Here is a 16,802-nt window from a genome sequence, read left to right on the forward strand (position 1 = left end):
CTGAGAGCTAATTGATAGTTTTAAAAGAAGCTTAATTTTTTTTTTTCTTACAGGCTCCTAAATATGAAAGAAAAGCTAGGAAAGAAACCACATTTTTTTAAGGGGGAGGGGGATTCTTCCTTTTGAAGTCTAGTCCTAATGTCAACTAGAATTAAAGATTTTTTCTTTTTTCTACTGTTTATTTTTTCAAAAACAGTAGAGCGAGCATTTTTTTTCTTTTTAATGTTAAATGTTCAATTTTTTTTTACAAATTTTTTTTGAGTTTGTTAAAATCAAGATTTTTTCTCTAAAGTAGTTAAATAGGCTGGTAAGTAGGCTATATTTCTATCCCCTTTCGTAAATAAAATATAAACTAGACCTAAGTTGCCTGAGCAACGTGAAGTGTTGCGGCAACCTTTGTCCGGCATCGCCGAATAAAGTGTTGCGAGAGCAACACTTTGGTTTTGTTTCTTTGCTATCGGTTAAACGCTGAAGTTGTCAGCCTATCGAAGCTTTTAAAACGTTATGTTCAAAGAAGAACGCGATCAGTAATCGCATGATCAAAGGCTATTCCTCAGCGTTGAAAAAACAACAATAACAAAAGAATATCGAAAGAAGAGACTAAATTGACTTTGCAGCCAGTTGAACGTTATCCTTTTCAATCGTAGACATCGTGACGAATCAAGACTTGGAAAAATATCTTATATAACCTAGTTGGTATTATAAAGTTATTCGTAGAATTTCAGGATCAAAATACCATAGATGACACTCTCTTAATTATTACGAAACTGCCTCGTTGTTTTACGATATCGTTTGTACCCGTTGCGTAAACACTTAATTCTAGGTTACAGTGAGTATGGGTAGGCTACAGCAATTAGCAAAAGTTACAAACCCCTCTTCACTAAGGAAGACTGTAGTCTAACAGACGATTATTACTTACAAGTCCCCCACATGTCTTACCACTAGAACCAACTTGGTCTTACCATCAAATAAACTGGAAACAAATAATAGGTACACCAAATAGCAAAATTTGCAAACCCCTCACTGCCAAAGATGATTATGAGCTAACAACCGACCTTTCCTTACATGTCCCCTACATGTCTCACAATTGGTATTGGCTTATTTTTGGTTTCAGTGTGTACCCTACTACTGAAGTTGTCAACCCCTTGAAACTTTCAAACTAGCATAATCTCCTGTAGGAATTGTTGTACCAAAAAATGGATGATATATACTTTGATGAGCTCATCAAGAGCTATCGATTGCCGTCAAAAAAAAAAAAAAAATTCTATCTGTCTTAGTTCAAAAGTTGGTCGTTTTTTTTTGCCGTAGGCCAACTTTCTAACGTCACCACTTAGAAAGGAGCAAAGGATAAGCTCCAATTTCTTTAGCAATGATAGAACTTTTAAAGCTTAAGAAGTACATTTGATAACATTTCTCTACCTCAATCCCAAGTCCGAAAGAACAAATGATAAACCCAGCCAAAATCACGGCAGCACTTTCGGAGTTGTCAACCACTTTAAACTTTCAAACTGGTATATCTCATGAAGGAATTTTTGTACAAAAAATTGATGACATATACTTTAATCAGCTCATCAAAAGCTATCGACTGCCGTCGAAAAAAAAAATCTATCTGTCTTAGTTCAAAAGTTGACTTTTTTGCCGTAGGCCAACTTTCTAACTTCATCACTTAGAAAGGAGCAAAGGATAAACTCTAATTTATTTAGCAATGAGAGAACTTTTAAAGTTTAAGAGGCACATCTGATACCATTTCTCTACCGCAATCCCAAGTGCGAAAAACCGAATGATAAACTCAGCCGAAATCACGGCAGCACTTTCGGACCCGTGGAATGCCGCTTTTTTGCTTCTCTAAATTTTTCTATTTATCACTCAAAGAAGATATATTGCCTGTGGGGCAGGGTAACTGTCGCATATATTTAACACTTATAGATTTTAGTCCATCTTCAATTTGAAACTGGTGCCTGCCTGCTTGCCTGCTAGAACGGAGCTTTCCACTCGAAAGCAGGAACATGGTTTGATGAAACGAAGGCTTGGCTGCATAACTTCAGATAGTCCTCTCTGACATAGGCTATACAACTCCTCTTCACTTCACACACTATAGGCTCTGGCTCAAGGACAAGCAAAAACCATCCTTTTTGGCCCGAGGCAAGAGTTCTACGAAGCTTTCCAAAATGTAAAGTCATATTCATCAATCCGGCCTAAGGTCCACACTTTCCGTAAAAACCGCAGAGGTTAGACCCTTACCACTTTCTAGGAATAAGCTGAAATCGGGGTGCTAGGAACAAAAAAAAAAAAAAAAAAAAAAAAAAAAACACGACAAAACCAAAGTGTTGCTCTCGCAACACAATGAGTATGTATAGTCTTCAAAAAACACGTTACCAACTTACCAACGTTACCAATTTAACGTGAAAAAACATTATCACGTTACCAATTTAACTTGAGTCTATCAACAAAACCAAAAGTATGATTTACCAGCAATAAAAAGGTCATAAAAAGTGACGCATTTGTTTAAGTGTGAAAGCGGATCTTTGAAATCTTTTTCAAAGATCAGAATTCAAATTTTTGAAATCTGAGGACTTTTAAAAGGCTGCTTGACTACATTTAAAAGAAAAGAATCAGTGATAAATGGTTTTCCTCGTTGTTCAGTTAAAAAGACTATACCAAAAAGAAATAATTTTGTGTCTGTTGATTTGAGGTAAGATTAACAGTCTTAGCTTGAAAATTGGAAGTATTAAATACAAAAATTTGTTTTCCCTCAGCTTCTAATGAAACTGGCAAATAGGCCTATAATTCTGAAACTTGATTCAAACTGGTAGTAAATTCAACATAAAAAAAAAAAAAAATTATTTTTCAACTAAAAGTAACGAGGAACATCAAATCTTAAAACTTGAGGGGAATCACTCCCTCCTCAAGGCCTCGCTCTGTGCGCTAAATTTTGCTTTAGAACTCTGATTCCTTTAGCATTGCTTTTATTTTTTATAAAATTTGCTTTTGAAAAAGCTTATTATTCTAATTCAGTAGCGCTTGTGTTTCAGGAGTCGATCTTCTAGGCAAACGCTTTAACCACTCGGCCATGACCGCCTTCAGGAGTCGATCTTAAAGAATTAGGACAAAATTTTAAATCTCAAACAAACTGTTGTAACAAACTCTAAGTAAGGAGGAATCCGGCTCAATAGTAACCGAAACTTAAAAAAACGATCGTTTATCATCATATATCATCATATTCATTGTATCAGAAAATCCTACTTTAGAGGTTCCAAACTCTTATCTTCAAAAATGTTGAATCTCGTTTTTTTTTGCCAAAAGAAAGATCACTAATGCGTGTTTATTTGTTTATATTTTTTGTTGTTGTTTTTTCCACGGGTAATTGTATCAGTAACCCTGGAATATTGTGAGAGGGCTCATTCGAACGGAAATTAAAAGTTCTTGTGCCATTTTTTAAGTGAACAAAACGATTTGAGGGTAGCCAGGCCCCCTCACCCCTTTTTATCCCAAAACAGTCCGATCAAAATTTTTATATTGCTATTTTGTTCACCTTAGTTGAAAGTCCCAATAACTATGTCTCTAGATATCAAATGAATCCCATTCAATCCCAGGGGAAAGGTCTTCAAGTTATAAAATTTGTCTTTTTCTTTACGCATAGTATTTGTTTCTGGGAAATTTGTATATATTTTCGTGGGGGTGGGGGGTGAATTTTCTGCTTTAGGCTTTTCCACAGGGGGATTTTCCATGGAGATGGAAGATTCCACGTGGTAACCTTGTCAGGTGAAATCATACACTGTTGGAATTTGTCAGAATTTCCAAACAAAATTATTTTTATATGTCTGGCTTTCTCAATTCCACCTCAAATTTACACCTCAAATTTACACGTGGAGTTGTTAACAGTAATGGTCCGGAGTGAATTTTCAATGAGATTGAGTTATTTAGAGGATATTTCCGTGAGGAGGGGGATTTCTTCGTGAAGGTTGGTCCACATTCTCTTACATTATTTAAAAAACAATAAGAAATTAAAATTTGAAAAAAACAAGTTTTTTCAACTGAAAGTCAGGAGCAACATTAAAACTTAAAACGAACAGAAATTATTACGAATATGAAAGATCTTGCTCCCTAAGGATGTTTTTGCTCTGCCACCACTGACGACTTCAGAACTTAGTCCTTAACTGGTCAGGGTTTTTTTTTTCTTATGTTCTATAACTGGTTAGATGGGGCAAATATTTACACCATAAGTTATACGATTTCAAATAAAAAACTCTCTCAGTTACTACCCCTACTACTGCTAACAACTCACTTCAGCACCAAGCAACCCGAAGTAATCACAGATAGACATAGTCCTCCTCCATCCCAATCTGTTTAATAACTTACTCCTTACAAACTCCCAGGAAGTTTTAAATCTTTCCATACGGCATCCTCCCACCCTAACTAAAGATGATGTTTGGCTCTGAATAGTCGACTATAGAGGACAATCTATAGCGATCTCTCATCTCTCATCTGCACAAAGATCCCTAAACCATCGAGAACTTTCTCTCATTATTGCCCTAGAAAGCAGGATTAAACCAAACATTTTGTACAGACTACTGTAAAAGCAGGGGTTTCCCTATTTAATTACAAGCTCTGATCTCTAGCAATTCACTCTAGAGCGTGTTATCCTTAAAATAAGAAAACAATCTCCTATGCGTAACATACAGGTGTATTATAGTATTACATGAAATACCACCATGTGTCCTGTTTTCAGTTACAACCAGGGACTCCCCAAGAGCCCCTAAAGTCTAGCATATCACGTAAGATTTTTTCATTTTTAGCTACAAGGGCCACGGTTGGAATTGGATGCTTAGGCCCCCGTTGTAATTGACTGCTAGGGCCCCGTTATAATTTTACGCTAGAGTCCCCACTGGAATTGCTTGCTAGAGCCACCGGTGAATTGGATTCTAGGGCCCCCCGCCGGAAAATGGTTGCTAGGGCCCCGGTTGAATTGCCTGCTAGGGGCCGGTGTCTTGACGGTTCCCTATTTAGGAGGCCCAGAAGGCTTTTCCCTATACACCTAGGTTTTTAAACAATCAAAAAACTATGATATAACGTCTATGTTTGCATTTTGATTTGCTGTCTCTGAAGGTCCCCCCCTCCTTTGACACACCTGGGTTTTTTAAACAATCAAAGAAACTATTACGTAACGCATACGTTTGCATAATTTACAATCCTTGCCTTTGAGGTTGTGGGTGGCATTGCATCCCCTGATGCTGTGGGTGGCATTGAATCCCTGAGGCTGTGGGTGACATTACATCCCCTGAGGCATAGTTACTAGACCTTTTGACTGCTTTAAACAAAATCACATATCCTCAGCCGTTGTGAAATAGTACAGATCATGCTTTTTCATAAATTAGATGCACATAAATTATTTTGATTTAGTTTCACATACCCCTCAACCTAAATAAAAAGTTTTAACATTATAGCCTCAGCCCTTTTGGACACACCAGGAACCGAACATTTCTCCTTTTCTTAACGATAAATCCCATGTGTAAAGTACGGGCAAATTGCATAATTAACCATCTGTGCCCCGGGGGCTGTGGAGGACATAACTTCACTGAAAGTATGTCTGCTAGACCTATTGAAAAAGTTGAACAAAAATAACAGTTGAAAGAAAAAAAAACAGTGAAAATAAAACAGCAATAAAATAATAAAACAGTTTTTTATAACATTAATATTAAAATTACTGTTTTTGTTCTCTCTGTGTTAAGCCTATCAACTATTTCCTGGATTTTTTTTTATTATCCAACAGTTTAACAAGGTAATAAGGGCCTAGGCTTAAGGATGATTCAAATGTAATATCCAGTTTCTTATACCACAGAATATACGTAATTTCAGTTGTGCCTAACCGAGCAGTTAATTTTAACTTTCTTGTTGATTAAGATCGTAGGCAAAAGAAAAGAAACTTTTACAACCAGAAATAATAAATACAGATTTTATTCAGATCACTTACTTGAAGCGAAGAGTAGAGACAAGACTCAAAGAGGATAGCGCGGTCAGAAGAAAACTGAAAATTTTTTCGCGAGATCGCCCCTGCTGTTTAAGCAATATACTATATTGCTGTGTTGCGAGAGCAACACTTTGGTTTTGTCCGTTTTTTTTTTCCTATGCCACCAATGTCGGCTTATTCCTGGAAATTGGTAAGGGTCTAAACTGTGCGGTTTCTACGGAAAGTTTGGACCTCAGGCCAGATTGATGAATATGGCATTACATTTTGGAAAGCTCTGCAGAACTCTTGCCTGGGGTCAAAAAGGATGGCTTTTGCTTGTGCGAAATGAAGTGGAGTTATGTAAACTTTGTCAGAGAGGAGTATCTGAAATTGTGCAGCCAAGCTTTCGATTCATCAAACCATGTTTCTGCTTTCGAGTGGAAAGCTCCGTTCTAGTAGGCAAGCCGGCAGGCACCACTTTCAAATTAAAGATGGACTAAAATCTATAAGTGTTAAATATATGCGGCAGTTACCCAGCCCCACCGCCAATATATCTTCTTTGAGTGATAAATAGAAAAAATTTACAGAAGCAAAAAAGCGGCATTTTCCCACGGGTCCGAAAGTGCTGCCGTGATTTTGGTTGGGTTTATCATTTTTTTTTTTTCGGACTTAGGATTGAGGTAGAGAAATGTTATCAGATGTACCTCTTAAGGCCGGACGCTCCTCCAGAAATTATAATGTCTTTTCAATTCTTTTTCAATCGCGGTATATCACACAAACACTCAAGGTTATCAGATTTCACTGCCGTCATTAAACTCAAGGGGTTTCTCACTGAAAATTATGATTAATGTATATTTATTCTTCGTAATTCGACAAGTAAATAGGAATATTTATTTGGAAAAGAACTATTATTCGAGGAGAAAATTAGAGAAATTATTATTCGAGATTTTTTTTTGGAGGAGGGGGGTTCAACTCTTACGAAAGAAATACCAGGAAAACACAGGAAAATTAAACATTTCGCTGAGAAAATTAAGCATTATACAAATTTAAGGTGGGTGAATCCCTCGCCTGCGTGTGTGCCTGTGGTCTGGTCATCATTATTTGCCAGGAGACGCGGTATAAAATTGTGGAAATTACAAATAAAAAGTACATATTTTCGGGTTTTTACTTCATGCAGACCTATTTAGAAAAATGTAATTTAAATAATTGCTCGCAGCGAAGTGACACATTTATTTCATTTTATCAAAAAGTTCGTGGTAACGAACTGTACTAAGGAGCGACCCGGCTCAATAGTAACCAAAACTCTAAAAAACGGATTTTTGATACCAATAGCTACATGAACAAAATCGCATTTTAATGCTGACTTTAAATATATGAGATACCTATCTAAAATTACGAGTCTAAGAAAAATTGCCTTATTTTAGAAAATAGAGGGAAACACCCAATAAAAGTAATAAAACCAAAATTACACCCATCCGAATCAGCCTATCAGGGAACCCTACCGTGGAAGTGTTAAGCTTCTATCAGCAAAAATATGGATTTTTTTCCAGGGGTGATTATACCGAGCCAGTTGTCATAGAATGTTGCGAGCGGGCTCATTCCAACGGAAATGAAGTTATATACAAGTGAATTATATATAAAAAAATGAAGTATATCGTACCCTTTTTAAGTGATCTAAAAAATTGGAGGGCACCTAGGCCTCTTCCCACGCTAATTATTTTCCCACAGTCACCCGATTAAAATTCTGAGATAGCCATTTTATTCAGCATAGTCGAAAAACCTTATAACTGTGTCTTTGGGGACGACTTATTCCACCAGAATCCCCGTGGAAGGGGCTACAAGTTACAAACTTTGATCAGTGTTTATATAGTAATGGTTATTGGGAAATGTACAGACGTTTTCACGAGGATTTTTGGTTGGGGGGGGGGGGGGGTTGAGAACAGGGGGTTATGTTGGGGGAACTTTCCATGGATGAATTTGTCATGGGGGAAGAAAATTTCCATGAAGGGAGCGCAGGATTTTCTAGCCTTATTTCAAAATAGAACAATACAAAAATAAATATGAAACAGTTTTTTCAACTGAAAGTAAGGAGCAGCATTAAAATTTAACACTAACAGAATACAGAAGTTCGTTACATAAGCTAACTCGTAAGTTACATAGATCTTTTACTAGCAAAAACGTTCGTAAAATATTAAAAGTTCTAGTTGCCTTTTTAAGTAACCAAAACATTGGAGGGCAACTAAGCCTCCTCCCCTGCTCCTTTTTTTCAAAGCGATTCTATCAAAATTATGAGAAAGCCATATAAATATGAAATTTCGTTTTAATTATTCATCTGTGGAGAGCCAAAATCAAAACATGCATTAGTTCAAAAACTTTCAGATATTAAATGAAAAAAGGACATGTTTTTAACTGAAAGCAAGGAGCAACATTAAAACTTAAAACGAATATAAATTACTTCGTATGTGAAAAGGGCTGCTTCCTCCTCAACGCCCCGCTCTTTACGCTAAAGTTTTACTCTTTTTCTCTCAATTCTACTTTTTAAACCAGTAAAAAACTTTAGCGTAAAGAGCGGGGCGTCCTCAACGCCCCGCTCTTTACGCTAAAGTTTTACTCTTTTTCTCTCAATTCTACTTTTTAAAACAGTAAAAAACTTTAGCGTAAAGAGCGGGGCGTTGAGGAGGGAGCAGCCCCTTTCATATACGAAGTGATTTCTGTTCGTTTAAGTTTTAATGTCGCTCCTTACTTTCAGTTAAAAAAAACTTGTTCTTTTTATTTAGCTTATCCATACGGGTTCATTAAAAAATATTCTAAAGTTCGATTGTTGCTTGAGTATTTGTATATCTGAATTTGTATTCGGATAAGACTGTAATGACACATGATAACTACCCATACCTAGCACAGTTGGATTTATATAAACGGTTCTCGTATCTCCATACTTCTTGGCAACTTTCCGTCGACAATTTCGGGTAACAGTGCCTCAAAATAAATTTTTTTTAGATTTGGCAGCATTTTGTTAGACCAGAATTCACGGTCACGACCAATCTTTTCATAATATAATTCCTCTTCCCCTAAAAATATTACAAAGTATACAAAATCAATGTCACAACATTCCAATTGCATTTGAATTTGGTAATAGTAGTCATGTGTTCTTTTCAGCTTTATTTCACTATTAACTTTCTTTTCTAGACATGTATTTTTTTTAAGCGGTATCCACTCTTCCAATGTAAGCCCTTTTACTGTCAAAGGGCACTTCACCTCCAAAAGAGCCTTCTCACCTGAAGGAAAAATTACTATCCCGTCCGGACTGGCCCCTAGAAACCCATATTCCTTGTGAATGAAAAGCCCAGCAGAGTTCACAATGCAACCCATTTTCTTTGCAAAAGCTGCAATAGCTACAGGCTCATACATCTGACCATGCTTCATTGCCTTTGTTTGGCGGTTTCTGGGATACAGCAGCTGCCGAACTAATGAGCCCACAGTCTTCAACCGCCTTTTACAAACAGCACCAGCTACGGAAGCTGTAATTCTGTTTTTTCTGTATTCTATCCAGCTATTATCGATAGAATTTCTCTGAAGCCTAGTGGCTTTTTCGATACTGAGGATATCTGTTGCAGTACATTGGAGACGAGTCAAAAAATCTGTTTTTGCAATTTCGAGCGCACTGCAATCAAGATCCGGAGCAGTTGCGTTCGAGCCGTAGTTTTTGTCTGCTCCGGTTGGCTCCCTGATTTCTTTTGAAGGGAGTTTTGTGGAAGCATTAGTGAAAAGGTGCTTTTTAGCAGACAGTTTTTTACGTCGAGCAGTAGTCATGGCCCGCTGTTGTGCAAGTTTTTTCAACTGCCTACTTGGTGTAGATCCTACAGTTCTTCGAAATATTTCAAGGCGAGCTGAGTGACCTTTCGTAAATCGGATTCCTGCTGCTTTAACACGGGTGGTATATCGCGCACTTTGGCTAACCATGATGTTTTTGCCACCTATAAGCCTTGCAACTATGCTCATAAAATATTCTGCCAGGTTGCTCGTGTGGTTTCCTATCAGTAGACGAGCCCTTCTGGTCAGCGTATCAAAGGCTGAATACACATGGCTGAGAAAGATGTTGCTAGGGGTGTCTTCAGGATTGACCTGTAGAACTTTCCCGGAGAACGAGCAGCGTGTAGGACAAAATCTATGGTCGCCACGGAAAAAATGTAGAGGAATTGCCTTCAGCGCACTGATGAGATCCTTCACGCTTTTCTTCTCTGTGGTTGCACATACAATTGCATTTCTGGCAAAATCACACATTTTCTTTATTATTGCGGCACTAAGAAATCTTCTGCATTCGGCATTTTCATGCTGCTTCTTATATAGTCTGTTTTTCAAGCATTTGCACGCATGATTAGCACACTCAATTTTTTCTACATTTCTGCCATATGGTACCCTTGCTATAATTTCAGAATGGGTACTTGAATCGCCATCGGCAACAAATCGAGTATATCTTAGATTGTGCATGGATGTTGCTATTCGGAATGCGTCAACTAATATATCTGACTCCATACCTGTACTGGGCCCCTGCCAGTTCATAAAACATGTATGTTCAGGAACAGATCTATTAACTTGATGCCTGTATTTCACGCAAGTACAGCAATATTTGTTCCTAATTCCGAGATTTAAAAGTTTCTTCGAATAGAAACCTATCACCACTCCACAGCCTGAGAGTGCACGATATCTATTCCCATAACTTCGTGTACACCAGCTTCCATCAACTATAACACATGTCTCTACAGCTCCATTTGGGTGAATTTTCTCACCTGCTTCCAGTGCCATCCTTCGCTCGGTTTTCCCATTTTCGATAAGATAGTCATAGAGAACTTTTTCCAATTCTACGTAAATTTCTTTCTCAAATTTCGTAAAGACTTTTTAAGACGGGGTATTTATTCCAATGGTAGAGAAAAGTTCTTGAACCTGGGCGTGAGTCATTCCACCATTTATTGCACCAACCACTACCTCTTTGTTGACACTTACTGTTCCTGTTTCTGTTTTGTGTTTCTTTCTGATAGTATTCACACTATCAAAATCAGTCCTTTTCCGTTTTTTGACTACGGTTTTCGTTGAGTCTTTTTTTTTAAGCCTTCTAGGAGCAATGAGTCTTGAGCGCAATCCAGCTCTATGTTCTTTAGAAAACATCATATTTGAAACCAAATTGATGTCTTGGTACCTGTAAATAAAATGCTAATTGGTTGTGAGGAAGTAAAATAGTAAAGTAGCGATTTTATTGTTTTGGTAGAAAGGAAAGTGCTATAGCTTCAAAAAGGATAGGTAGTATGTAGATTAGTGAGCGATGTAGGGTAATTAAAATATGAAATAAAATATGAATATAGCTAGAAATGGGCGAGAAGTGGAAATTATACGATCTAACCGAAACTTTGTTGTATTTCATTGTCAGATTAAACCACCCAATTTTGTTTATGTATGTAACCAAGCCAAAAACTGTCCTGGAACTACCAATCAGGAAAGCCAAGTATTTCAAAACTTTACAAAATCCTTTGGGGCATGACAGGAAATGCCCTCTAAACAGACCCGTGTCGATTTACCAAATTCCAACGGAAATTACTAACCAAATTCCAAGAAAAATTATGTCTCACTTGACTTCCTAAAATCAAATTCAAAGTAAAAATCTGTGCCCCAAATTCAGTTGCATCTCAACTATCATTTAAATTTTTATTCGAGTAATTCACAAAGTTCTTATTAGTACGATTAAAAATACCAATATGCTTTTATGAGTTAGGAGGATCAAATTAGCTAGTTTATTTCTCAAATCCTTTAAAGCCTTTGCAGGCATTCTTTCAGAACCTTTATCCGTACTTTTTAATGATTAGATAAAAAAAACAAGTATTTTAAATGAAAGTAAGGAGCAACATTAAAACTTAGAACGAACAGAAATTATCCCGTATATGAAAGAGGCTGTTTCCTCCTCAACGCCCCACTCTTTACGCTAAAGTTTGACTCTTTCTCTTAGCTCTACTTTTTAAAACAGTAAAAAATTTAGCGTAAAGAGTGGGGCGCTGATGAGGAAGCAGCCCCTTTCATATACGAAGTAATTTCTGTTCGTTTTAAGTTTTAATGTCGCTCCTTACTTCTGTTAAAAAAACTGTTTTTTTTATATTTAATTTCTGAACGTTTTTGAATCAATGCATGTTTTGATTTTGGCTCTCCGCAGATGAATAATTAAACCGAAATTTTAATATTTATTTTTTTGTCTAAAGTGCTTTCTCATAGTTTTGATCGAATGATTTTTAGAAAAAATGGAGCGGGGGAGGATGCCTAGTTGCCGTCCGAATTTTTGGTTGCTTAAAAAGGCAACTAAAAATTTTAATTTTTTACGAATCTTTTTATTAGTAAAAGATATACGTAACTTACAAATTAGCTTACGTAACTAACTTCTGTATTCTCATGTTTTTATTACGTATACGAAGGGGCTCAACCCCTCGTTAGTACCTCGCTCTTTACATTAAAGCTTAAATTTTGTCCCAATTTCTTAAGAATGACCCCTGAATCACAAAAGCCGTAGAATAAATAGTTGAAATTACTAAAAATACTTTAGCGTAAAGAGCGAGGTATTAGGAGGAGGTGAGCCTATCGTATGCTTAATAATTTCTGTTCGTTTTAAGCTTTAATGCTTCTCCTTACTTTCAGTTGAAAAAAGCTTTTTCATATTTATTTTTTCATTGTTTTTTTTTAATACTACTAGAAAATCCTGGGCTCCCTTCATGAAAATTTTCTTCCCCCATGACAAATTCCCCCAAGGAAAGTTCCCCCAACATATCCCCCTCTTCTTCGAGTTACGAGTTTGGAAAATAAGGGGAAACACCCCTAAACGTCATAGTATATTTTTTATTTTTCAAAATGGCAAGTTTTTTTTTTTAAATGGAGAGTTGTGAGACAGAGTCAAACTTTAGCGTAGAAAGCAAGGCGTTGAGAAGGGAACAGCCCCTATCATATACGGAGTAATTTCTGTTCGTTTTAAGTTTTAATGTTGCTCCTTACTTTCAGTTGAAAAAACTTGTTTTTTTTTTATTTATTTCAGAATAGCGCGACTCATTTTTTCCGCCGATTGATTAGCTTTCGTCATAAATTAATACAGAAGTAAAAAGTGGGGCTATTTCAAAATGTAATGGGGAAATATATAATGGGCTATAAACTGTCGCTTAAAGAGGGGCGAGGGGTGGGGTATAGCAAAGCATTCGCTCTTAGGAATAGTATAAGTAGCTACTTATGGTTGTTTTAAATTCTTTTCTGAATTTTTAGGCCTTCCTTCAAATGTACCCCTCTCCTTATTTTTTACCAAAAATATAATTTAAAAGATCTACTGTTTAATACTGTAAAAACTTTAGCGTAAAGAGCGGGGCGTTGAGGAGGGAACAGCCCCTTTCATATACTGGGTAATTTCTGTCCGTTTTAAGTTTTAATGTTACTCCTTCCTTTCATTTAAAAAAAAATCATTTTTTTATTTAATTTCTGAACGTTTTTTTAGTTAATCCATGTTTTGATTTTGGCTCTGCGCAGATGAATAATTAAAACGAAATTTGAATTTTTATTTTTTTGGCTAAACGGCTTTCTCATAATTTTGATCGAACGATTTTGAGAAAAAATGAGCGGGGAAGGAGGCCCAGCTGCTCTCCAATTTTTTGCTACTTAAAAAGGCAACTAGAGCTTTTAGTTTTTTACGATGGTTTTCATTAGTAAAAATATACGTAACTTACGAATTAGCTTACCTAACGAACTTCTATATTCGCAGGTATCTATTACGTATATAAGGGGGGCTCGCCCACTTGTCAATACCTCGCTCATTACACTAAAGCTTAAATTTTGTCCTAAATCCTTAAGAATGACCCCTGAATCACAAAGGCCGTAGAATAAATAATTGAAATTACTAAAAAATACTTTAGCGTAAAGAGTGAGAGATTAGGAGGAAATGAACCCCTTATATGTGAAAATTTTCCTTCCCATGACAAATTCCTCCATGGAAAGTTTCCCCAACATAACCTCCTCTTCTCAACCCCTCCTTCCAACCAAAAAATCCCACTGAAAACGTCTGTACACTTCCCAATAATCATTACTATGTGCAAACACTGGTCAAAGTTTTTAACTTGCAGCTTCTCCCATGGGGACTTTGGGGGAGTAAGTCGTCCTGAAAGACATAGTTATAAGGTTTTTCAACTATGCTGAATAAAATGGCTATATCAGGATTTTGATGGCGCTAGAACTTTTCATTTCCATTTGAATGAGCCCTCTCGCAAAATTTTAAGACCACTGGGTCGGTACAATCACCCTTGGAAAAAAGAATTAAATAAATAAACACGCATCTGGGATTTGTGTTTTGGCAAAATATACAAAATTCTACTTTCTTGTAGATAGGAGCTTGAAACTTGTACAATAAAGTTCTGTGATACGCTGAATCTGATGGTGTTACTTTCTTTAAGATTAAATGACTTTTAGGGGGGTTCCCTCATTTTCGAAAATAAGGTAAATTTTCTCAGGCTCGTAACTTTTGATGGGTAAGACTAAACTTGATGATGAAACTCACATATTTAAAATCGGCATAACAGTGCGATTCTTGACATGTTCTGATATCAAAATTCTGTTTTTTAGAGCTTTGGTTACTATTGAGCCGGGTCGCTCCTTACTACAGTTCGTTACCACGAACTGTTCGAAATTACCTCTACTAGTAAGTTCGCTTTATGTTGGAAAAAAAATGATAAAAAGAAGTTTTTTAACTGAAAGTAAGGAGCAAAATTAACGAACAGTAATCACTCCGTATATCAAAGGGGCTTTTCCTCCCTCAACACCTTGCTCTTTACGCTAAAGTTTGACTCTTTTTCTTAAGTTTACTTTTTAAAACAGTAAAAAACTTTAGCGTAAGGAGCAGAGCGTTGAGAAGGGAGAAAACCTTTTAATATACAGAGTAATTTCTGCTTGTTTTAAGTTGTAATGTCGCTCCTTACTTTCAGTTCAAAAACTTCTTTTTTTTATTTTATTTCTGAACGTTTTTGGATTAATACAATTTTTTTTGTGCTTTTTTTCTGTTTCTCTGTTTGCCATTCTGGCATGTCCAATGAATTGTGGGACAGAATAGAGGCAGTTCAAAAAACATGTCTAAGAATTATTTTCAAACAGGGTAAAGGGCCTTACATTTTCCTTCTTTGGAGAGCAAATCTAGTCACCCTTAAGGAAATGAGAGTACAAATTTCCTTATTATTTTGCCAACAATATCGTGCATTACCCTTGTACTACTTCTCCTTTCCCTAGTGAATATTTTCCCACCCGCCACGTCAGGGGCGGATCTAGGATTTTTATTTTGGGAGGGGGGTGTACATTAAAGGTTACTCCGATAAACTTGTGGACAAAGAAATACCAACAATTTAAAGGGAACTGCAACAATTTCTAAGTCGTGGGTAGGTAGTGGACATGGACTTTAATTTAATATAAAATCTGATGAGTTCTATTGAAATTAAAGTCAATTAGAAATATTGATACAAAAAAAGTAAGTTTATAAGAACCACCTCGCCATAAAACACAATTAAAAGGTTGTTCACCCTCTACAAAAAAAATAATATATTAAATCTTTTCTGCATAATTTTTAGCATTTGCACTTCTGGCGACTATAGCGAGTTACTTAAACTTTGTATTGTCAAAAAAAAAAAAAAAATTAGTACCATATTTTGGTATCATACATTCTTTGGAACTAATTGTTGATTAAACATTAAGTAATAGTTCGTTTGATGGTGTAGCAGGAAAAATAGAACAAAAAAATAGAAATATAATGCTTTCTTATTGTTGCAATTAGCAGCGGATTAAGTCAGAATTTTAAATCTCCCCTTCTTACGAATGAAAATTTTCGCCTCCCAGTTGGCATTTGTGGTAATACGGACAGATCCCCTTGATAAACTTGAATTTAATTAAATACTTTTTGGGGACATGTGTCATTAATAAAAATTTAATAGAGACTGCAAAAAGTAACTGAAACCTTGTTTCAAACTTGTTTGCAAAAAGAAACAGCCTTAATAACTAAAAACTTACTAAAAACTCGACTATTAAAAACCAAATATAAAAAAATTCGTCCCTAAAAGAACCAGAGCAAGTGGTCCCAACCACAAATCTACTACTATGTCAGGGGGAGGGTGCCCCCTGCATTCGCCACTGCCCCACGTTCTAATTCAACAAAAATCCCCCTTCTTGCCCAAATAAGAGTTTCCACTGAAAGATATAGAAGAACGTTCATCCTTCACATATTTGAAATTTTAAATTACTAACCCTTCGCTCTTATCGCTCCACTTTTAACTTATAGTTTTAATGCTTATTTTGCAACTGCAAACTTTACAATTCTTGCAAGGTAAACTAAATTGTCATTTTGTTTAAATTTGTTTTCCCGGTTTTAATTTAAGACTTTTTATGGTTTGACTTTTTTACTGATTGCAATTTTATGAGTTTAAACTGGTTTGATATTTATTACTGATTGGCATTCACCATTTTTTTTAATTTTTTTATTGAGACTAAAATGTGAATTTGGCCCTTTTGGGCTTGTGATAGCCGTTTTGTAGAAATAAATCTTGTCTTGTCTAAACGAAGATGAGATTGCTAAAGAAATAGCGAAACAACTGCCGACTATTCTATATAAGCTTTAAATTGTTGGTAAAACCAACAATAGTGAAATTAAACTAACCTAAGTAGATACCGTCGGAGCGTTCTGTTGTTTTGGGATGAAAATATCTTTAAAAGTTATCGAACATTCTTTCTCTATAGCAGAAAAGACAATTATCAAGAATTAATAAGGTACAAGTTGTATTAATTGCAACCCAGAATAATTCCCCATCCTAAT

General features: G+C 36.0%; 1 protein-coding gene across 1 annotated transcript in view; it reads left to right on the plus strand.

The window, feature by feature from the left end:
* Positions 1-2,596: 2,596 nt before the first annotated feature.
* Positions 2,597-16,802, plus strand: part of LOC136027429 (uncharacterized) — a 57,374-nt gene continuing 43,168 nt past the window's right edge. Inside the window, exon 1 of the mRNA XM_065704699.1 lies at positions 2,597-2,692. The gene's annotated coding sequence lies outside the window, so the exon portion shown is untranslated. The remainder of the gene's footprint in view (positions 2,693-16,802) is intronic.

This window comes from Artemia franciscana, chromosome 5 (assembly GCF_032884065.1).
Source record: "Artemia franciscana chromosome 5, ASM3288406v1, whole genome shotgun sequence".
In the NCBI taxonomy this organism is placed as follows: Eukaryota; Metazoa; Arthropoda; class Branchiopoda; order Anostraca; family Artemiidae; genus Artemia; species Artemia franciscana.